This window comes from Aedes aegypti, chromosome 2 (assembly GCF_002204515.2).
Source record: "Aedes aegypti strain LVP_AGWG chromosome 2, AaegL5.0 Primary Assembly, whole genome shotgun sequence".
Classification (NCBI taxonomy): domain Eukaryota; kingdom Metazoa; phylum Arthropoda; class Insecta; order Diptera; family Culicidae; genus Aedes; species Aedes aegypti.
Window position 1 is genome coordinate 417,164,342 of NC_035108.1, and position 25,361 is coordinate 417,189,702.

At 37.9% G+C, this 25,361-nt stretch overlaps 1 protein-coding gene across 19 annotated transcripts in view; it reads left to right on the forward strand.

Moving 5' to 3' along the window:
* Positions 1–2,152: 2,152 nt before the first annotated feature.
* LOC5572771 (calcitonin gene-related peptide type 1 receptor) overlaps positions 2,153–25,361 on the forward strand; it is a 265,555-nt gene continuing 242,346 nt past the window's right edge. For 3 of the 19 annotated variants that reach the window (XM_021847425.1, XM_021847426.1, XM_021847424.1), the window contains exons 1-3: positions 2,153–2,622; positions 15,989–16,474; positions 18,784–19,332. The gene's annotated coding sequence lies outside the window, so the exon portion shown is untranslated. Of the gene's footprint in view, positions 2,623–15,988; positions 16,475–16,498; positions 16,515–18,783; positions 19,333–25,361 lie in introns of those variants that run through there. The other 16 variants (XM_021847413.1, XM_021847409.1, XM_021847408.1 and 13 more) reach the window with 16 other exon arrangements.

Genomic DNA, 25,361 nt, shown 5'->3' on the forward strand with positions numbered 1-25,361 from the left:
ACTGTCAAACAATCTAGTGACTCCATTACATCGTTGTGCATCGTCTCATCGGCCTCGTCGGCTTGCTTCGTTTTATTTTGTTTGCTTGTAAACAAAAACAATGATTTGTTCCAGGACCAGTTTTAGATTTCAGTTTTGATAGTAAATTTATTTCTTTTGCTAGGCACTAGGCAAATACTGAAAAAATCCTATTCTATATTATTGTCACGCTTATTTTAAATTATCATCCAACTTTGGTGGATAAAAACAAGTTAAAATCGACGAATATCCTACGCAGCGAACATAGTCGAGGGTAGATTGATAATATCATCCCTGTCCTAAAACTGTCATATATAGAAATTGCTTCAAAATATCATCCCAAAATAGGTAAAGCAGTACGTTTTTGAAAATAAAAGTTAGACGAATAAAGATATAATGAACAGGAAACATTAAGTGAGCACTTAGTTTTGACACACTTTTTTGGATACATGTGTATTTGTCATTGTGAAAACTAAAGTTTTATTTAAAATAATAACTTTTTGTTATGCGTCTTAAAGAAAAAAATTTCATTATGAATAACAAATACTTGAGTGAAAGAATTTTGTGTTACGATGTACGATTTTAGGCAATTTGCGTGACTACAAGTGTGAGGGCACTTTATTTTGGCGATGACTTTCGGTGTGTATATTGATTGACGTTAGTAGACCTGAAGACCTATATTGAAATGAATACTTGGATGACATCGGATAGTCGTTGAACTCAAAGCATAGAAGATCACATTTGTTCGATCCTGAGTGAGTATAAACTGAGCTCATATACTTCCAAGGAGCTCGTGAGTTTAAGAATACATATCTTAGATCATAATGAAGGATAAAGTTACATACAAACGCTGTGTTGCGCAGTTATGTAATAGTTGTTTAAGCAACAAGTTGCAGAATGATGATTTTACAGCACGAGTCGTACACTTATCCAACGAGGCTTGCTGAGTTGAATAATTACGACGAGTGCTGTAAAAATCGAGTTCCGCAACGAATTGCGTACAACACTTTTTGAAATTTCGCAGAAGACCACTTGAGGGTAATCATATCGGAATGCATTCACCATTATTTTAAAATTTCTGAAAAAAATATTGTGTAACGATTTATTACGCAATAGGGCGATATTCAAAACTAAAACGGCAAAAGACGGCTCTTTTTCAGTGGTAGTAAATACGAAATTCGAAAGCAAATAAAGTACCACGGAAGGTGAACTGAACACAAAAAGTTATGTTTTCACATTACGCTTGATTTCTAATCACTAGTTTATCGATCCAGTTTCCTAATTGCAAGTAATTGACGTTTTTCTATATTTGCCATACGTTTTGACAGTTCTGAACAACCATGCTTCCAAGCGTTTGTGTTGAAAATTTAAGAATTTTGAGAATCGAGCGTAGCGCGATAAGTGAGTGGAATATAAACAACAGTGTCGCCGCACGGCGGTCATTGAGAGAAGCTGAATGTTCGAAAGGTTTGTACTTTTTGCCGCTGGCGCCAACTGTTAGCATTTAGGACCCATGTAAACAGTCGTTACCCTATTCAAAACAGTTTTCGTAGTGAGAAAGCGTTGCGTAATGAATTATTACAGCACTGGTTTCAGTTGTGTAATGTCTATTACCACACTACATAATTCAGTGCAGGAAAGTAGGCCGTTTCATGACAGATTAGCGTGATGAGAAAAAGCCAATTACGATGAGAAATGGCAAAAATGGAATTTACATAAATGGAGGTTTCGGTGTAGCGGTCCTGTACAGAATACATGTAGCAGCTTTATCGATATTCATCAATTTCACATCTAGAATTCTTCATAAAATAAGTAGGAAGTAGGCACCCTTAGAAAACTAAATTCAGAAGTAGTCTCTACGAATAGTGAATCGCCTCCCAAAATGTTGGAAACCCCCGTTGTTCTAACCGACACCCAACCCCAATCCCGCAAACCAAGCCGATAGTCTTTGCTCGCACTAGCTTCTTTGATGCTGTTGGGTGGTGCAACAATGTAGGTATATCGGCAGCAGCAGAAACAAACTGCGCTACAGTTTCCGACATTACAACGTGACGTCGCACGCGGCCCTGTGATTCTGCCTCTCGTCTCGGTGGAAAGCATCGACGCGCGATTCCGTTCAGTTTTTCCTCGTCAGCCAAGGGTTTCGCATCGTTTTTTGTTCTGGCGGATGACGATTCTATTACCTACGAGACGGTTACCGTTGGAAAAGTTCTTTCCTATTCTATTTCCGAATGTGTCGGGATGCGCGCGCCCGGTTTTCCACCAATTAGGTGATGATTGTGTTATTCTACAGGATGGCCACCCTTAGGCGGGTTTCGGGCGGTTAACAGGTGTTTCCGGTAGTCGCGACTAATCGAGCGAGCGAGTGAGTGGAAGAGATGTGAAGCGCAATCAGATGCAGAAAGTGAAGTTCAAGAGCAAGTTCGACACGTGTGTTTGTGATTGGATAAAACAGCTGAGCTGAGCCAGAGAAGATTACGCATATGAGAATAACTGGTGTTTATTGTGCTTGATTTATGTGCCATTAACGAAAGCTAGTATACTGTGGAGAAAGGAAGATATATTAATGTTCTGAGCTTTGAAAATGTTGTGATTGACTAAAAGGTAAATAATTTTGATTTACATTTATAGTTGTAAACATTCATTTGGGTACAAAACCGACTACATCTAAATCATAATTTTTTCTCATAGTGGATCTCTTGTGAGAAATTTAAGTATAGAAGAATACATCAAAGAAGACAATAAATATAACAAATATTCGAGTTGTTCAGTGAATTACCTGTAAGTAAATGAACTAGGTACTAGGTTTATTTACAGCCATTACGGGGCTGACGCCCTTATTAAACCACAATTTGAGCACCCCTCTAATTAAGCTGATTAAGCCAAAACATGCCCAGTTATCCGAACTTTTGGTTGCAAATCTGCAGAATCTTTAAACAACAAATTCCTTTGTAAATTTAAGTCGAATGCATATTCTTAGAGAATTTTCCCTACATATTTCCGAACCATCATTAATAGTTCGTAAGCTATAGGGGAATTCGGGGCATAATGGACACATCAAGCAAATGCTTGTTTTAAGACCACACAATGAAATTATTTTAAAATTACTCCCGGCTAGTTTTCAAGTTTGATATTAATACGACGTGCTACATTCATTCATGGTAATAAAAATCATATCATATGCCAGAAAAGTGATTTAGAAAATAAGGTCGAAAACAAGGCTAGTAAAAAGGTATCGGGGCAAAATGAACACTTTCATGAAATTTAAAGATTCCAAAATATTTAATGTTTGTCAGTTGTTTCAATGTGTAAAAAGGCTCTCCCTCTACCATACGAGCTAAAAAGAACCTTCCTGGGTTCGTTATTTTGTTCAAAAATTAGATTCTCCCACCGCCTTGCTTATACGTCAATTTGGAGCAGAGAAAAACTTAAGATCAAATTTCAAAGGACAATTGAAGCAAAACATAAACTTTTTTACCGTCAAATATTTCATGTCATGCAGTGTATGAACTTTTGATGAAGTATGCATATTCTCAGAGATTGTGGGGGTGTCTATTTCACCCCGGGTGTTCATTATGCCCCTAATCCCCCCACATTTATGTTTTTCAAAAATACATAGACTTATTTTTTTTAAATATTTTTATGTACCAATTCTTAAAAACAAAAAATTTCTCAATATATACTACCAAGACTTATTTCATAATTTTAAGAAGAAATGTAAAACTTCAGATTAGGATAGGATTGAGTTAGAATTCTCTGAAAAAAATATTTCATTTTTCAAGAAAATCTTAAAAGAAACTTAAAATCAAGAAGATTAAAGGATCTTTTTTTAATGAATTCGGGTAGATTTTACCAAGATATTGTTCTGAAGTTTAACATTAAAATAGAAACATAGAACTAAATCACATTATGATTTATCAAGAAAAAAATAATTTCCAAGTAAGTTTTGACAAATTCAATAGTTTTCTTTTGTAGTAATAATAAAAAAACTGAGAAATGTTTAGAAATACAAAAAGATTGTTTTTCTATAAATGTTTAAGAAACAAAAAAGATTTAATTGAAATTTACTAACCACATCATAAATAATTTTCCCATTTATATTTTGGGCAAAGTATATCTAAAAAATAAGTACCTTATCAAAGTTTATTGCAAAATCACAAAAACATCTCATGAAACCATTTACATTGCCCTCTTTGCACTAAAAAGATAGAAGAGAATCTTAGCCAGGTCTGTCCAAATTTCTTTGAAGCGTGAGATAAATCATAGAAAGAATGCTCAAGAGGTCTAGAATAATTACAACCAAACCTACTAGTTTCAACATTTTCGTTAAATCCAACAAATAATCTGAGAGTTATTGAGATATGGTTTTTGAGTTTTTGAAAAATGTTTTACTGATTCTGAAACAATGAATATTCAGAATACTGTGAAGATTTTGCCCAGGGTTAGATATAAAAAAATCATCCAGGCTTCAAGAAATCGCCGTCAAGAAGTTTTGGAAAAATGTTGTTTTGAGTTGTGAGAAAACCTTATAGAATTATGTGAAAGACCTGGCAATATTAAGCGAAAGCAATATACAGGGTTATGCAAGAATCCTTTCCTTGATTTTGTGTGAGTCTTGGCTAATTTTCTTTTGGAATCTTTCCCTGAGTTCCGTGGATCTCGCTTAGAATAATTTAAGATTTATGTTCAGTATCCACTAAAAAAAAATTTTCAGGGTCCACCCTGTAGGATTGTATTTGATTAATATGGTTTTCAAGAAGCAACTTTCATACAAGCTTAGTAGCATTTTAGTTTTGCCTGTCTACTTCTCAGAGAACAGTAGTAGTTTCTAATAAGACTTATCTGAATATATTCAAATAGTTTTTACTTTTTCTCAATTGTAAGAAAAATGTGAAGAATCTTTGTCTGTTATCGCTTATAAACTTAAATTAGGTGCAATTAATTACATTTAACATTTCAAAAACAATGCAAAGAAAAAACAATATCTTTTGAGATGTTTGCCACACGTTTTGTTTATTGTTTATTATGCCTTTCTGAAATTGATTAAGTCCATTATCCATTAACCCTTAAAAGCCTGGGACGGACCTTAAATGGTCACAATGTGAAAATCGCTAGATCAATTAATTTGAAATAAATTCCAAAGTTAATGCGGTTAGTAGGTCTTAGGGGTCCACATAGCCGTAGCGGTAAACGCGCAGCTATTCGGCATGACCATGCTGAGGGTCGTGGGTTCGAATCCCGCTGGTCGAGGATCTTTTCGTAATGGAAATTTTCTTGATTCCCTGGGCATAGAGTATCTTCGTACCTGCCACACGATATACACATGCAAAAATGGTCAATCGGCAAAGAAAGCTCTCAGTTAATAACTGTGGAAGTGCTCATAAGAACACTAATCTGAGAAGCAGGCTTTGTTCCAGTTGGGACGTAACGCCAGAAAGAAGAAGAAGAAGAAGGTCTTACAATCCTTGGGGTGGATCCCCTCCCTCTTTTCTGGGTAACGAAAAAAGTGTGGACACGATGATATTTTTATTTATCTTTGATATTCTTGTAACAAAACGCTCAGTTTAGAGTGGGTTTTTGAATAAAATGTTAGTTTTGCATTTTACAATGGAATCGGTACCAGAAGTTCCGGATTATGATGCCATGGGGTCGGATTTGATAATATTTAGAAACTACATCATACGACACATCAATTCACATCTACGCAATGAAATATGTTCATCAGAATGCCCAATATTACTTTATATTTTTAATGGCCACAATGGAACCGGTTCCGGATGTTGCACACGATTTTTTTTTGGTTTTAAGACTTTTCGAATAATAAGCCGCGCCCTAGTGCTCATTTTGCTCCGTTTACCCATTTTTCTCAAAAGGGTGGAAAATTTACTGAATGGACTGAATGGAAATAAATTCAAAATGTACAATCGATGCAAGAAATCTTAAAATAGCCTATATCTAAAATCGATGCCAGTGTCTGTTTAATGGAAGAGCCGATTGACAGTGGAGGATCTACGTGTTTTCCACGTATCCACAATCTGGATCGTGTCCACTGAACATCTGTTCAAACAAACTTCTGCCAACGGCAGTAATGTTGACAGACAACAGATCATAGCATGTATTCCACCGTTCCGCTAACTAACAGCGTTCAGAATGAATGAATGGCCATTGCCCATCGGGATACGTGAGTTTCGGTTTCAAACTCTGTCACATGTGCGTTCACGTTGTAATGTTTACGGCGGCCGTTTCCGTTGATGTATGTTTGGGACGAGTAGTAAAAGAGACTGAACGAAATCGTAAAGTGGCTTAAGTGAAATCGGCGAGTGTGGTGGAGATTTTGTTCAGAAGCGTAACGACGAAGAACAACAATTGGGCAGCTTATGATGTAATGGATTAGGAAGACAATGTAATATGAATAAAGTGATAGGTGGTGGGTTTCTTTCTGCTGAGTAGATATTAAAACAGGAGACTATCTCAGCGAACGGAGAGCGAACATAAACAAAAATAATGTTCGTATGTTTTGTATAAAGAAATTTCGTTATTTTTATTTGTATCAAGTATAATTGTGACTAGTTTCCAATGTACGAATGTATAACTCTCGCGCAACTTTTCAAAAGGACCTATCTAACATTGAGAAGCTCTCTTGGTTTACTTTCCCTTTAATCGATAACTTTTTCACATTAACCTCTTCTGTTTCGTTTTTTGTATGGAACGCTAGTCAAGGAAAATGCCTTTCCATCTATAGGGCAAAACTTCCCAATAGCTTTAGTATTTCACTGCTATAAACGAAAGAGAGCGAGAGAGGAGAGAATATCTCATTTCTACATAGGTCCTTTAGTAATAATATCAGAATACATGAGTTACTCATGCATTCTGAATTTCTTCACGAAGTATTACAGAAATTTCTTTTGAAAAACCTTCACCTTTGCATCCAGCTGGTATTCCTTCAAATATTGCCTCAGAAACTTCTCCTGACATTTCTTCGAGATTTTCTCCAGGATTTTTGCTGGAGATACCATCATAAATTCCTCCAAAGATTCCATTAGGCATTATACTAGGATGTCTTCCAGAAAATTTTCGAGGGATTCTACCAGGATTCTTCCCCATAGAATCATCCAAAAATTCAACACGATTTGTTTTTTGGAAATTACAATAGAGACTCCTTCAAGAATTCAACTTGGAATTTTAACTAAAATTCCACCTAGGATTCTTTCAAAATTCCACAAATTCTTTGAAAATTCCACTAATGACTCTTCTGGGAATTTCACTTAGGATTTCAACAAAAAATCCTCCAAAAATTCACCAGGAATCCCACGAATGGATAATAACTCCTGCAGTTATTTCTTCTGATATTATCCTCAGAAATTTTTACTGACGTTTTTTTTCGAGAATTTTTTCCAGTATTTTTGCTGGGGGTTTCTTCAGAAATTCCTCCGAAAACCAATCGATGAACCAATAGAGAATCAAGTTCGCGACGATTAAACCATAGAAACCAAATATTCTCTTCAGTTTCCTTCAATAAATCTTTTAGGACATCGCTCGAAAGTTCTTCAAAGATTGCTTGGATAATTCGTGTTACTCTAAGGATTCATCCTTATATCCCACAAGAAATTTTAAAAGCATCCCTTTAAAGTTTTTTGCTGAATACATTCAACTGTTACAAAAACTCCTCCGTCAAATTACTGAACAGTCTCTCGAGCAACTTGTTCAGGTATTTCTTCAGATAATTATATGGCTGTTTCCTCTGTCGTCTTTTGATTCTTTTAAAAAAATCACCAGAAATTCATCCAAGTATTTTCCAGGGATTTTATTAAACAAGACTAGCGATTTTTCTGTGGATTAAAAAACTACAGATTTACTAAAAGATTTTGCAATTCATTCGTGAAGTTCTTAAAAAATTTCACCATAAATTCCATTCTTTCATGTTCTACACAATTACACCATATTTTCTTTTTCAAATGTTGATCCCAGGATTCATCCAAAAACAACATTTCGACAGCAGGTGTACCATGCTGTCAGTAATGCTGGGAGCTTAATGAAATATTCAAAATTATAGTTAATTCATTTAGTTATTTCAAATGGAATTATTTCACACCATGTATTGCAACGTAGAAATAGATGTTGGATAGTAAATTTTATCAGTTGAAATCGAACATTCGAGATATAAAGTTCATTAAGCTAAAAGCCCAATCAAGTATTACAAAGGTGACTTAAAAGTTGTTTAAGTTGTGCCCAGTTCTGCCGATAGTGACCACCCCGGTAGTATCCAACCATGTTCGTGTGTGAATCCAATCTCAGTCGGAATCCGCAGTTCTGCTCCAAAACATTTAGAAATCTATCTCTCGATTTTTGCTAAAAAAAATCACTTCAAAAATACCTCAAATATTTTTTTTGGGATTTCTTTGCAAATTACTCTTAGAATCATTCCATATTCATGTCCAATTTATATCAGATTTCTGAAGCAACACATACAAAACGGTTTTGGAAGACTTTGTTAAGAAATTTGTTGTATGATTTTCAGCCTCAACTGAATTAAAAAAATATACTAAACTCCTGTCTGAAAGTGTCCTGCCTGGGAACTCACCGTAGGATTTTTGTACCTCTTTGACGAAATCCCTGTCAATATAGCTCACAGAAAATTTATTTTTATTGTTTATTTTTGTAGAATTTACTACAAAAAATCTTTTTTTTTTCATTCGTCGTTTGCATTGAACAATAAAAGACGTTTAAACAGATGTTATTTTTACTGAATGTATTTGTACCTAACATGGATATGTTTTACGTGAATTCCTAACTTTCACACTATGGTGAACAGATTTATCTAGAAACCAATTCCGTCTTACTTGCAGAAATTTCAAACTCACTGTGGCCGAAACGAAAGACGTGGTAGCGGGAATAGATTTCCTTCGAAATTCATAATGGCGGACTTCTCGGACGCGAAAGAAACGAAAACGATGATCACTTTATTCAAGCCGTGTATTTCTCGCGATGGCCAAACTCTAACTAGCTACATGAACTTCAATTTACAATCTAGTTATAATGATCCAAGGATCTCCTTAGCGTAAAAATGAGCGTGAGTGCCAACTATTGCGCTCAGAGAAAGAATTCCTAATTCGTCTAATTCTCTTTCAATTTATACATCACAATAAAGACTAATACAATTTTATGGTTTGCATTCGGGTTTACAATGAAGCTGATAATGAACAAATAAGTTTCAACAAGTATTTTTCGGAAGGACTATTTTCAAGTATTGTCTTAGAACGGTAGAACTTGAACGCAAACATATTGGCGGTATTTTTTAGGAACATTGCCAAACATTGTTCGAAATAAAAAACATTACTAAACTTAAAACTCGGGTGAAATTTTTACATTATTTTAAAAATTTTATTGTGAAATTCCTGATGAACTTTGAGATATCAAAACCATATGCACAATAGTTCTGCATTAAAAAAAGTGCCTTTAATTTAACTCTTTTCTTCAGATGCTTTGAAGTAATGCTTTTGGAGTTTGAAAAGATTTTTGTGTGAAGGTTCTCAAGAAAGCGTCATGCGAAGGAAAAAGAAACAACAAAATGTTGAAGTAGGTTGGAATAATAGGTGGACCATGGAACAACGAATCATAAGTGATCATCTTGAGGTGAATGATTACAGGATAATTATCAGCTCTGTAATGGGATACAAAAAAACAAATTTTTCAAATAGTTCGAATAGCTTTTATAAAATCTAGCAGAATTCCTTTCTTGGCTTATGAATTCCCCCGAATTATGCCAGAAAGCTTCTAGGAACTCCAACCTTGTGTTACACAAGTATTCAATTCCAGAATATGTATTCTGACAATAATTGATAAAACTATGTTCCTTTCCTCCGCTGATTGTGGGCAGTGATGCTAATGCTCATCACATCATCTGGGGCAGCTCAGATATCAATTTGAGAGGCTCCAGTCTGATGGAATACTTAAGTAATACAGACCTTGGATTACTTAACATAGGCAATCGCCCAACCTTCATGGTTTCTAATAGAGAAGAAATGTTAGACATAACGCTCTGCTCGAATAGAATCAGTCACGAGTTGACGAATTGGCATGTATCCGATGAGGAAAAATTATCTGATCATCGCTACATCTTCTTTGAACATTCAAATGTAACTGCGCAGACTTTGCCCTTTAGGAATCCCCGATCAACAAACTGGGAACTCTATATTGAATTGGTTGCGACCAAATTTCATGGATATTCTCCGTCCATTGAAAATTCAAGTGATCTGGATGATGCCGTTGATACTACAACATCCTACTACAAGCTTCCATAATGTAGGAAGCTTTTGAAGAAGCATGTCCTCTGCGGTCTGTAAAGACTACAAGAGGGACCCCATGGTGGAATTCCGATCTGACTAGATTCAGGAAACAATGTAGAAGGAGTTGGAACAGACGCCGTTCAGCTGGATCAGAGTCGTTCAAGTCGGCTCGCAAGGCTTACAAGAAGGCTCTTCGTTCTGCTGAACGATCCGGCTGGAAAAACCTTTGTACAAATGTTTCCAGTTTGAGTGAAGTCAGTCGGCTGAACAAAATCCTTGCAAAATCTAAGGATTTCCAAGTGAACGAAATTCGCTTACCTAATGGTGACTTTACTTCATCCGATGAAGAAGTTTTAGAATGTTTATTCAATACACACTTCCCCGGATGTGTGGACATAGCATCTACGGATGAACCAAATGTCTTTTTATGTAGTTACGAGTCTCTGGCCTCGGCTCGCAGTATCGTAACTACTGAATCGATTCAATGGGCACTTAATAGTTTTGCCCTGTTCTGCTCCAAAAGGGATTTCAGTTTATCAAACATGTTTTGAAAAAGCTATTTGTAAGCAGTTTTGCTACCGGGTACATTCCCAGATTCTGGCGTGATATTACTGTAAAGTTTATCCCGAAAGGAGGACGAGCGTCGTATGAAGAAGCGAAGAGTTTTAGACCAATCAGTCTGACCTCTTTTCTTCTGAAATGTCTGGAACGCATTATCGATCATCACATCCGTGATGTTTATTTGGCAAACATGCCTCTTCATGTGAATCAACATGCTTACCAATCTGGAAAGTCCACTGTGACTCTTTTACACAAAGTTGTATACGATATCGAGAAAGCATTCGCTCAGAAGCAATCCTGCTGGTGTGTTTTCTTGGATATTGAGGGTGCCTTTGATAACGTGTCTTTCGATGCCATATTGGAAGACGCACGAAACCATGGGCTACCTATGATGATTACCAATTGGATTCATCAAATGCTCAAAAACCGACATCTCTTCTCGACATTGCGTCAAGCAGCGATTTGAAAATTGAGTGTTCGCGGATGCCCTCAAGGGGGAGTCTTATCACCACTTTTGTGGAATCTCGTAGCAGATACGCTATTGAGGCAACTCAATAATGGCGGTTTTCCAACTTATGGATTTGCCGACGACTATCTAGCTCTGATAGTTGGTATGTGCATAAGCACCCTATTCGACCTGATGCAAAGTGCTCTTCAGGTAGTCGAGAGTTGGTGTCGCCAATATGGCCTTTCGGTTAACCCGAATAAAACATCTATTGTTCTTTTTACGGAAAGACGAAACCGCGATGGAATTCGACCTTTACGTCTTTTTGGCACTGAGATTAATGTGACTGATCAAGTAAAGTATGTCGGAGTCATTCTAGATTCCAAACTTTCATGGAAACCTCACATTGATTTCAGAGTCAAAAAAGCTTGCATGGCCTTCGGTCAATGCTGGCGAACCTTTGGTAAAACTTGGGTCCTCAAACCCAAATATATCAAATGGATTTACACAACAGTTGTTCGACCAATATTGGCATATAGATGTCTTGTGTGGTGGCAAAAGGGCGAAGTGAAAACAATCCAATCAAAATTGGGCCATCTCCAAAGGATGTGCTTGATGGCGATGTCTGGTGCGTTCTCTATAACTCCCACACAGCGCTCGAGGCCCTTTTCGACGTTGCGCCACTACACATACATCTTAAACAAGAAGCACTTTCTTGCTCTTACCGTTTATGGGTACTGGATCTACTGGAGAAAAATCCAGTGAATCGTAGATCTACACACACTTCGTTGTTTCCACTTTTGGTGAATTGGGACAAAATTGTCCTTGCTCCAAGTGATCTCACAATTGCTTGTCACTTTCCTTGCAGGATATTTATCACACAATTCCCTTCACGGGAAGAGTGGACGTCTGGCTATTTGGAAAGAAGTATATCAAACGATATAGTATGTTACACTGATGGCTCCCTTCTTGAAGGTAGAGCTGGTGCAGGAGTATATTCTCGTGAGCTAAGGCTGAATCAGTTTTACTCACTTGGTAGAAGCAGCAAGACCAAGCTGAGGGTCGTGGGTTCGAATCCCACCGGTCGAGGATCTTTTCGGGTTGGAAATTTTCTCGACTTCCCAGGGCATAGAGTATCATCGTACCTGCCACACGATATACGCATGCAAAAATGGTCATTGGCATAGTAAGTTCTCAGTTAATAACTGTGGAAGTGCTCATAAAGAACACTAAGCTGAGAAGCAGGCTCTGTCCCAGTGGGGACGTAACGCCAGAAAGAAGAAGAAGAAGAAGCAGCACCGTTTTTCAGGCGGAAATATTTGCTCTTATGTGTGGAGTGCAATCAGCACTTCAACAGCGCGTAATGGGTAAAGTCATATACTTCTGTTCAGATAGTCAGGCTGCTATAAAAGCTCTCGCTTCGGCCAACTCAAGGTCGAAGCTTGTTATCGCATGTCGAACTCAAATTGAGGAACTGAATTCAGTCAACTCTGTAAACCTTGTATGGGTACCTGGCCATTCTTCCATCGCTGGAAATGAATTGGCTGATGAGCTAGCTCGCGATGGAGCATCGCATGACTTCATTGGCCCTGAGCCTGCTATTCCAATTTCGAAGTGCTGGGTGAAGCTTCAGATAAACTCTTGGGCGGCAACTCAGCACAAGCAATATTGGAATAGTTTGGAGTCATGTCGTCAAACACAATTGTACATTACTGAGCCATCTCCAAGGGTGGCGAAGTATTTAACAAATCTGTCAAAGCAGAATTGCAGTCTCTTGGTCAGAGCGTTGACAGGCCACTGCCGACTCAACTATCACATGGCAAATATTCAGCGTGCTGACTCATTTGTGTGTGATAGTTGTGACTCCGATTATGGAACTTCGTATCACCTGATATGTAACTGTCCAGTTTTTGCGCAACTGCGATTCCAATTACTTGGTAAACACTTATTAAGTGAAACTGAATTCAGAAGCCTGAATCTTCAGGACATTCTGTTATTCTTAACCCGCTGTGGTAATGAGCTATAGGCTCTCTTTACGCTCATGCGTTTTGCAGTGCCCTTTTTAGGGCGCTGTTCGAACCCATTGTGGTATGGAGCTACATGCTCTCATTTCGCTAATGCGATCTTCCCTTTTCAAGGGACCCCACTCCTATTTCCTCCCATCTTTCCCTTCCCTTTCCTCTCCCATCGGGTAGATGATGAAATAGGCTCAAATATGGCGATGGCACAAATCTCCCAACTGGTGGGGAACGTGCCTTTAGAGCCGGCCTTCTGATACCTGATACCCTTTTCCCAGTTATTTAGCAAAAAGATTCTCCACAGGTTCCGTTACCACAATTTCAGAATCAGAAGCATTCCTGGAGCAAGCATTCAACAAGAAGAATTAGAAGGCAAGAGACATTTCAGATTACTTTTCGTAAATAATTCTTACATAATCTGGGGATTTAAAAACACCGACACGTTAATGCTTCCAGTGGACGATTCGCCCTTTGAAGGAAGCACCACACTAGACAACGGAGAGACTAGAAAGCATGCAACGCCCAGTGGCACATTCGAAATACATTGTTGACGAAAAGTTTTCCGGACTGAAGCGGGAATCGAATCCACACCCCTTGACTCGATGCAGCTAAATGCTTGGTACCACTAACCGCACGGCCAAGAAGCCCACAAATTTGAACCAGAATTCCCAGAAAAAAAAACATTGAAGAACTTCTGACGCAAATTATGATATATTCTTCAATTGTTTTCGAAGTCAATCAACAGTCGAACTTCGTAAAACAATTTTCTCTCAGCAGCAAACAGCCACCTGATTAAATTGGAACGAGTTCAATATCGTTGTTTGCGTATCGTCTTAGGATATGCATTCGACACATAATGCGAGCCATGAGGTACAAGCAGAAGCTACAGAACCGATTCTGGGAGCTTTGCTAAGAATACTTATTAAGTGTGGAGTGAGGAACACACTCGTCATCGAAAACTTAGAAGAATTACTCAAACTGAATACTCAGTCAATATTAATAAGAGTTTATCTCTGTCATCTGACATAAGTCTCCCATGTTATAAACCTTCACGTTTACGCTCCATCGTTCCTCTGTTGAATACAATCTGTCCATGAAACATGCTAAGTATTCACGGAATTCCAGATCATCTTCGATGTATAACTGTTTCACGTATTTTTAACGCATAGTACCAGAATGTTGATTTCTACAGGAAATATTTCACAGGCGGGTCTCGTATTAATGGATCCACTGGCGTCGGTGTCTTCAATAAAAACTCTTCCGTCTTCCAAAAACTTCAGGAACCTTGCACGGTTTACGTAGCTGAGCTGGCAGCATTCAACTTAGCATTGGGGATGTCTCAAACATGCCCGAAGACCACTTCTTCATCTTCTCGGATAGTCTCAGTTCTATTGAGGCTCTCCGGCCGATGAAACATTTGGAGCATGCATCTTACTTTCTTACCAAAACAAAAGAACAAATATGTGCACTGGTCGAAAGATCATCCAAGATTACCTTTATATGTGTCCACTTACATTCCTTATTTATGGCAATGAGAAGGTGGCCTCTCTTACAAAGGTGAGCACTGAGGAAGGTGTGATTTATGATAGAAGTATTTCACACGATGATTTTTTCCATTTAGTACATCAAAGTTGGCGGTTAGCTAAATGGCCAACTAGGACGGTGGTTACATTCCATAATGCCTAGGGTTTTCTAGCGAACGTGGTGGAAAGGTTTGGATGAAGTAGAGATTTCATTCGCGTGATGTCAAGACTTAGGTCCAACCATTACTCACTAGAAATATATTTACACAGGATTAATCTCGCGATGAGCAATATTTGTAATAGGTGTGGTTCCGGTTATGATGACATCGATCACGTAGCTTGGCAGTGCCTGGATATGGACGCCTTTAAACCGCAACTTTTTGTTACCCTTGCGGCCCAAGAAAGACAACCATATGTTCCTGTTAGAGATGTGTTGGGCACCTACGATCTTATTTGCGTGGGCTCAATTTACGATTTTATTCGCTTGTCCTGCATAAAAGTTCAATTCTCTTGTGTTCTCTACACCAGTTTTTGTTTGTTTTTTGTCCCCTTTATGTTGGATTGAGGCTTCTGGCCATCCGGCAGATGAATACCGACAAGAAAATGGTACCAACGCTATTACATGATAATCGAGCTTTATACCAGCCGGATGAGCTGCAGAGAACCCTAAACCCAATCCTTACCATGTCCTTACTTCCAAAAATTGTGACCACTAACCTCGAGTTTCCGCGGGTACTCACTTCATCACATACTACTGGTATTGGTATTACGCGTACTGGCTTCATCACATACTAATTTTGGTACGGAAAAGTGAATAAATTGGAAATAATACAAAACATGAATTTTGGCTTCCTAAAGCGTCAAACGCGATTGAGCCTCAAATCAATGAACTAGTTTAAAAAACGTTTCAAAGTTTACCTTTATATTTGAGCTCATAATGTAACACTTATAATAATTATTCTTTTTATCTGTCAGAACAGTAGATGTTAGAGGGCCAAAAATACAAATGAACTGTTTCTTAACTCAATGCAGTTATAGAAATGTGATTCGAATTAGCTCCTTCTTGATTGCATAAGGTGGCATGTACCAGAATATTCTTTATTGACCATTCTCCTCCATATCTGCTTTTGTTTTCAGAGCTACCTTCTTCGCTGATTGATGCAAATAATGAAACCGTCGTCTGCAAACGAGACACATCGGAAGCGACAAGTAACTGCACAAGGCAAAACCAGAGTAACAGTAAGCTGAAACACAGAACGGTAGTGCAACAACTTTACAACGATCCATTCAGCCATCCATCTCGAGGAGAAATCTGCGAATTATGATAATGAGACGCGATTGAATGCCGAATGAAGAACAAACACAAAAACGAGTGCCAATGAATTGTCGGAATGGTTACAATTGTCACCTTTGAAAGAGAAGAAAATACGCGTGCCGTGGTGGGTGTTGAATTTTAAATACTCAATCGGTTGTCCGTCGAGACCTTAAGGTTTCTCACTCTCATTATGTGCATGTGTCAATATGAACCGTGATCGAACTCGAGTTCGATTACCCTAAGCCAGCAGAGTGCCAGCGTCAGTGTGCTGTATGCGAATGCAACCTGCGACCTACATGCAGCCTAGGGTGCGACTTATTTTTCGAATGTTTTCAAAACCAAAAATTTGTATGCACTTCTTAATCAAAATCACATAAGAAGAGAAACCCCTCTGAGCCAAAAATATTAGGATTTAAAAGCGATTTCTTCACCACTGCTTCGGCTTTAAACCAAGTTTAACTATATGGGTAAACGTGGTTTACGGCCTACGGTGGTGAAGAAATCGGCCCTTAGAGGTGCCGCAAGCGAAATAAAAGGGAAATTTTCGAGTTTTTCAAATTTGGCATTTAGTGAAGTGTTCATAACTTTGTTATTTTTCAACCAATTTTAAAACTTTTAGTGTCATTTTTTTTTTCAATACTTAATTTAACAAAAGCTTGTAGAACATCATTTGACAAAAATCAAAAAAAGTTTCAGTTAAAAGTTTTTATTTTCATTTGTTTTCTCTATTTACTAAAAATAATTAGCTTTGTTTGACCATTCCTAAGTCGAGTCTAGTATATGACACTGAAGATGGCCTTGAAGTTGAGGTCGAAATACGCGTATCTGTTTATCTTTTGTTTTTTTTTATCATTTAATTCCATTAGAGTTTGTATCCTTTGACAAATACGCGTATTTCGAGAGTTCTGTTTGATACTTCGACCTTGACACTTGCTTTTGCCGGGGCGAGCGACGAGGGCAGGATCAAACATGTCGCGCGTCGGTCTCGTAAGTGAAAAAGTGGCGTGATCGATGAGTTCGGTTGAAGAAAGTGAAAAAGTGCCGCGATCGGTTAGTTCTGTTTGATCTTTCGACCTTGACACTTGCTTTTGCCGGGGCGAGCGACGAGGGCAGGATCAAACATGTCGCGCGTTGTTCTAGTAAGTGAAAAAGTGGCGTGATCGGTGAGTTCGGTTGGAGTAACTGAAAAAGTGCCGCGATCGGTTAGTTCTGTTTGATCCTTCGACCTTGACGCTTGCTCCTGGGCAGTACGTCAAGAAAGCCCGAACAGTTTTTTTTTAATTCTTTTTGGGTCGCGCGCTTATTTTTTTTTCCTGAGTGCTTTTTTATAGCCGAGCAAACGAGTGAAGCCGAAAGTGGATTGTGGCTGCTCAGTCAAGGATAACGGATCAATTGGTGAGCTCGTTTCATGCTACTATTTCTAATCTATAAAATATGTATGACTGCACATTCAATCGTTACAATGGTGGGATGTAAATATGATTTTTCAACAAACTATGGATGGTTCGTCACTGTGAGTGTCGACACAAACTCTGATTCATGATTTATTTATGTTTAACATTTTTTTTTCAGAACACCTCTTATATACCTTTATTTATGTAATTAAAAAAAAACTTTGAATGGTTCGACACTACAAGTGTAGACTTACGAAAGGTTTACTTTATTCAACAAACTTTGGATGGTTCGCCACTGTAAGTGTCGGCATAAGAATGAGAGTGTTCTATGATGTCCCAACCAATCGAGTTTTTTGTTTCTTTTCAAATGAGTAAAATATAATAACACATGCTTTCGTCCTGACAGCTGTAGGAATGTTACATTTAGGTATTTGTTCAACAAACTTTGAATGGTTCGTCACCTCAAGTGTCGGCATAATTTTCCTCTACATAGAAATTGTTCATATCAAATGAAAATATTATATTTACGTATAAGCATGTATATATCTCACAAATCATTGTTTATCATGGTCTAATCGCTTATCAAAGTGAATCCTATGACCCAACGATCCTCCCCATTAACAAACATCCCTCCCAGTAACCTTTGTGGAGATGCAGAGGCAAACACGGTCTCCAAAAAGCAAAGGTTACACACTGACATTCCTTCCCCCAATCCCACCTGACTGCAAGGACGTGGCCGGCGCCGTTATTGACCCTGTATAAATAGAGGCACTGAATTATGTACACTGAAGAAGATTATGGCCAATCCCAGCCGAACTTCTAGTTGATTCTTTGTGCATTTTCACTGACTTCGGTCAATTACGGAATAGCAACCATTGATATGTGTAGTCAGTCTAAGCTAAGCTAAGCTAAGCTTTGACAAATACGCGTATTTCGACCTCAGAAAATAAAAAAAAAATACTTCTTACTAAAACTAGTTTTGTCTGTATACAAATTTATTGTTCTACAAATTTTTCGTTAATTTAACTTTGAACAGTTTGATACTAAAAGTTTCAAAATTGTGCCACCTGTAACTCTTAAAATTTTCGGCTCAAACTTTAAGGTTTCTCTATTTATGTGATTTCAATTCAGATGAGCACACGAATTTCTTGAGAACCTTCAAAAAACAACCCGCACCCTAAAGCAGCCCCTTTCAATTCTGATATGCATCATTTGTTATGCAGAAAATTATGATTAGCACGACCCGAACAAAATCAATGTTAGGTATCTCAAACTTCGTCGTTGTCGCACCAAAGTGTCGTTGGTTGAATGAATAATTATTGTCTTATTAGACTGCATCAGCCGTTTGATCGCGCTGTACATACCTTCGTTAGAAGAAGAAAAAAATCGTGGCTCAGTGTCTCGTGCCCGGGGAAGGAAACCCGTAATTAAGACCCCGCATGTTGTTTGCCCTCAAAGCGCACCTCGAAGACGTCGAATTACGTGATTGTAAGTTTCAAGAAGCCCAAGCGCTCAGAAGCATGTGTAGTGCAACATCTATTGGTTGGTCGATGATCGTCAATTTACGCGTATGACGAACTTATGCAACAGGCGAAGTGCATCGAATGATGCTGTTGCATTGTGCAGTTAAGATAAACAAGCAGTAGCAGCAGCATCAATTCATACATCAGAAGAAAATCATTTGCCGGTTTATGTGAACTTGAAGACAAGCGAAACCGTATGAATGAGCAAATTGTGGCCAGTATAGAGTTCGTGATGTACGACTATTTAAGGTGGGTAAACATTATGATAATATTATTCATGCAATATTGAGCGAAGTTTGTCCTAGTATTTTGATTGCAGTGCTACAGGTTATGCAGTGTTATGCAAATATACGGTCGTGATCGATCAGTATTTTATTGACATGGATGGAGCACGTCACAATTGTAAGCTACAGGTCGCCAAAGTTGTATTAAACACTGGTTCCATTGATGTTTACATAAAATTTAAACTATGATTTATCAAATATATTTGTGATCCATGCATGCAAAATAGAACTTTGCATTTCATTTCAGATATAATTTGTTTGAAATTGCACGATTAAATTTAGGTTCACTCGATTTTTTCAACATGCTTGCAGTCTCCATACAATATTTTTCTTTTATCTTATATGGCAAAATACAATTCTTGTCTAAAACATCAAAACATAACTTTTGAGCATTGAAAGTATTATAAACTTTGTTGATAAGTATTGTTATACGCAAGAAGTTTCAATTCTGTGACAAATTAAGTAAATAAATTACCACACAAGCTAGCAACTTGCATACAAGTTGGCTGAAATAGTCAATTTCAAGAGCCAATGGGTGATGTAGCATCTACTCAAAAACAAAATCCACAAAGTTTACTACACTTTTGGTATGAATAAAAAGCCTTTCGAACATAAGCTTTTATTAAATACAGTCAACTTTCGTTCGTTGCATTAAACCTGTAGCCCACTTAGTGAAAGACTTCCACTAATCGGGCTGAGTTTCGAGCTGTCAAATAACATAGAACAAAAGAAAAACAGAGCTACCAACATTGATAAATAGCGTCTTATGTCAGAAAATGACGTTTGCCCTCGTTTTAGGTGGGCTATAGCCCAACTAACGGGAGCCCAATTAAAACGAATCCCACTTAGAGATAGTGCAACGAACGAAATTCGACTGTACTAGTAGCAGTGACTGATGCTGCACGTTAAGAAAAATCCATTCAGAGTGCAGAGTGAAGAATGCAGAAGCACATAAAGAAAAATATATTCAGAGTGACGCTTAAAATTAATACAATCATGCACATGAAGGAAACGCATGGAATCTAATCGATTGAAGGATCATGAAGGTGCTGTGATTTGACAAGATTTGTAGGTTTATTTTACGAATAGTCTGGTATTCTCTTTATGTGTATGATTTTATGATGATGGTACTTCAAAGAATTGTCTAGGTGGTTTTCGGTCTTCGCCAACGCATTTTTTTTTTTAATTTTAGCTTAAAATTTATGAAGAGATCTTGAGATTACAGCTATCAAACTAGGAACTACATATTTCCTAGCACCAGTACTAAGATTCTGGTGAAATTGCGGTAGAATTTTGATGCTCCCCGTGCGTTTTCCGGAAATTGTAAGTGTTTCTGTGATATTCTCGTTATTTCGGTGGGGTTTCTTATAGTATCCTTGGAATTTCTAGAAAGTAAATGTAGAGATTTTTATGGGAATTGTAGTGACTCCGATGGTTGTCGTTAGAATTCAATGAGGATCTCCCCTAAAACATCAGGGTTCTTATCGATTTCCCAAATTTTCCATTGAATCTAGAAAATATTTACCGACATTCAAAAGGTTTTTATTAGAGCTTTGTTCAATTTCACGGTGTGTTTGAAAGGTGTAGAAAGGAAAACGACACAAACATGTTCCACTCGTGTTCCACATGTAGCGTTTACTACCGAGAATGTAGTAAACTCAACTTTACTACATAAGATAGGCGATTTTGAATCGATGTTCTGAAAATCGATTGTTTTGTTAAGATTAATCAATTTTTTGAATCGATGTGAGAAGCTCTCAAGTTCGAGTGAAACGGCTTTCTTCATTCAATAACCCAACGCTAAATTTCAATGGTTTTTACATCGTTTTTCACTGAGATTAAATGAATAACCTGAAAAAATACTTAGATGAGCTATTGGCGAATAAAAGATGGGTTTTGTTTCGGACAATTTAAGAATTGAATAAACTTACTGTCTTACTGTCGCCTAAATGATGTCAAGATGTTTATAAAATCATTTTTACTACATTTTCATGATAATTAAAGTTGTATGGCAAACGCATTTTTTTCTTATAACTTTCGATATTCAACGCTTTCACGCATTTGCTTCGAAAAGATTGTACCGTTTAGTCTCATATAACTAGTATTACGAACAGTGGCAAATTTCAAGAAATAGACTTTTATTTTCATAACTGGTATCACGAAGAGAAAGGAGTTTGATGCAAATGGTACCTACATATGTAACATCAAATAACTTTTGGCAATCTTTAGCCATGATGTGACACTGCGGAAGACTGATAGTAGTAGTGAAAATATGCGCATCTGTCAAAAGCTATAAGTGTTGAAATAACAGGTACGAAAAACTTGTTTTTACTTATGAGTCTAGAAATTCTGTTCAGAGGGATCAAAAATACTTAGAAGAGTGTTCAACCTGTTTGAATGATCGAAAATTGAAAAGGAATCAATAGATAAAATTTGATTCATAAAGAAAGCCAATACGATCATTTCAACTTTTAGTTACAGAATACACAGCGAAACAAATATGACATTTTTGCGTGTCTCAAGGATCAAATTATGTGTCTCTAGAAGATTTGGGGATGCTGTAACTGATGCCGTTTTCAAAAATCTTCCAGCACGTCACAATTTTTAGCTACAGGTCACCAAACTTGTATAAAACACTGTTTTTATTGATGTTTACATGACATTTGAAATATGATTTATCAATTTTTTGTGATCTTATCTACCAAGAATGCACTATTGGATTTAAACTTTAATTTCAGATATAATTTGGTTGAAGTTGCACGTTTAAATTTAGAATCAATCGACTTTTTCAGTCTTCATTTAAAATTGTGGGCTTCGTAGCCGTACGGGTAGTGTCACCGAGGCATTTAGCCGCATCGTGCTAAGGAGTGTGGGTTCGATTCCCGCCTCAGGTCGAAAAACTTTTCGAGAGGAATGTTTTCCGACTGTGCCACTGGGCGTTGCATGCTAGTCCGTTGTCTAGTGTGGTGCTTCCTTCAAAGGGCAAATAGCCCACTGGAAGCATTAACGTGTAGTGTCTTTTTAAAGTCTTCATTTCTCTTATATGGCAAAATACAATACTACTTATACTAAATAACTTTAAGTATAATACAATACTTTTCTAAGCCATCAAAACATAACTTTTGAGCATCGAAAGTATTATAAAGTTTGAATTCAAATTAAGCCATTAAATTGTCATACAAGCTAGGAAACTTGCATGCAAGTTGCTGAAATAGTGAAATTTTGCATTTTCAACAGTGGACGTGCTTTGATACTATTGAAACCTGCGATGGATTCAGAAACCCTTTATTGAGGAAATGGCGGTATTTTAGTGCTTGAGACAAAAACGTGTTCCACAGTGATATTTACAGTATTGAACCCTGGAGAGAAAAGAGTACGCATACGCATAGGTTGTTTTTGAGCAACATTATCAATAGATTCACCGGGTGATTCTCAAAATATTGTTGGACGAATGCCCTCCGGTTGGTTGAGAGCTCTTTTATGTCAAATCTACAAGAAATGGCACAAAATGGAATGCGCCAATTACAGACGGATCGTGCTACTGAATTAATCTAAAGATCGTGGCCTATCCTCTCCTCTCCTTGGCCAGTGATCTTTTAGGATTTTCTCGACTTCTGAATTTGGCAATTGGCAAAGAAAACTCTAGTTAATAACTCATAATAACACAAAGCTGAGAAGCAGGTCCAGTCCCAGTCTCAGTTGGGACGTTACGTTAGAAATAAGCTCTGGGACGTTACATATAAGCTCTGTGATCTGTAGTCATGTCTGTCTGATACTCTATCCCTCTATTTGTAATTATTGTGAGCAGGCTGGCAGAACTAGCATACAAGTTGAAGTCGGATGGTATACCTGTCGGTATACCATTTGGATGGACAGCAAGGGAATAATAAGCCAAATTTACAAAAATGTTGTCTTTAGGCACAACGGCGTTCAGACACAAACTTGTAAGTAATAATAGACAGCAGTAGAGGCGGTAGATCATCGATTCAAAATAACAAAACAGTGCTAAATGGAAGTTTATGTTTTTAATGTATTTTTACCCTATATGACCCAGAAATTCCTTCCAATTCAAATGTCAAATATTGATTAATCCGTTTTGTACGTCAGATATACGATGCAATTATTGTGCAGCTAAAATGACGTTATATTTGATTTATTTTTGATTGTGTTCATGACAGCTTGAGTTAAATTCAATATCCATTACGGCATTCATTAATAAGCATCGTTCAGCAAAAAAGCTCCATTGACAGCTGTTATTGTATAGAGTTGGAAGCCTTCAGAATTAATACTGGATCAAATGTTGTTTTGAATAATAGCCATTGTTATTTTTGGACAGATATCGGGAAATGATTTTTTTGTTGAAAAATTTGATTTTCCTGAAAAGTTAATAAATACAGTTAGTTCTCATAGCATGAATACCACTACAGGGTGTCCACATATTATCCGTGCAAACTTTAAAGACATACCTCTTCATAATCAAGCTGCACATATCGATATATCCTATATGGTTTATTATTTTACCTATTGTGTTCTGAAGCAGTGAATTTGACACATTACTTACCTTGATATCTTGATGGCTACAGCATAACGTCACGCCATTGCCTGGCGTATTGTAGAGCTCCATCTTTATCGGTCTTGGGCGTAACTTCTCCAGTTGCCCCGAACGTTTAGGGTCGCCAGGTCCTCTTCCACTGCGTACCACCAGCGTATTCGTGGTCTTCTCCGAAGCCGCCGACCTCTACCTGGTTCCCTGCTGAATATTATTTTCGCAATTCTTTCTTCCGACATTCGCACTAAGTGACAAGCCCACTGAAGTCTGCCGTATTTTACACGATTGATAATATTCGCATCTTTGTACACTTGATACAACTCGTGATTCATGCGTCTGCGCCACACACCATTTTCGAGTTTCCCACCGAGTATTGTCCGCAGCACTTTACGCTCAAAAACACCGAGAGCTTTCCGGTCTGACTCTTTCAACGTCCACGCTTCGTGCCCGTAGAGAGCCACCGGAAGAATCAATGTTTTATACAGGACGATTTTTTTTTCGTTTGCAAGCTGCGGGACCTAAGCTATTTAGGCCTTATTCGCAGCCGCAACACGTCTTTTCACTTCGCGGAAAACGTCGTTGCCACATGTCACAACACATTTTTCAACAACTTCAAACACATCCCCATCAAACACATCCCCATCAAACACTACCTCAGCACTGACACCACCAAGCTTGACTCTACCTGCAACCATTTACTTCGTTTTGGTAGAATTAATGGTCAGGCGATCCGAACACTTGATTTCGAACCATCCAGCGTAGCACTTATCAGCCTAGTTAGTTTCGCCGGAAAACCATGTTCAGATATTATCTGTCACAGCTCATTTCTCTTCACTGAGTCGTACGCCGCTATGAAATCAATAAACAGATGGTAAATCTGCAAGTTATACTCCCGGAATTTATCTAGGATCATTCGCAAGCTGAACATCTGGTCCGTTGTTGAACGGCCCTCACGCAAACCAGCTTGGTATTTGCCGACAAAGGACTCCTCGAGTGGTCTCAGTCTGTTAAACAGGATGCGCGACAGAATTTTATACGCCGTATTCAGCAGAGTAATTCCTCTGTAATTGGCACACTCCAGTCTGTGCCCATTCTTACAGATTGGGCGTATGAGGCCATCCAATCAGCCGGTGGGCAATTCATCGTATACTTACTTTCACTTACTTTCTCGGTGGATCGACTGATAAAGCTGCTCACTTCCGTGCTTGAGATACTCGACTGGGATCTCGTCCTTCCCAGCAGCCTTACAGTTCTTCAGCTCGCTGATAGCCTTTTCAAGCTCTCCTAGGGTTGGTGGGTCCACAGCTTGATCGTCATCATCAATGTTCATCATGTTCCTCGCTAAATTTCCATTTCCACCGTTCAACAATTGCTGAAAGTGCTCCTTCCACCTGGTAGCCACCACCGTTTTATCGGTCAGCAAATTCCCTTCTCGATCATTGCAC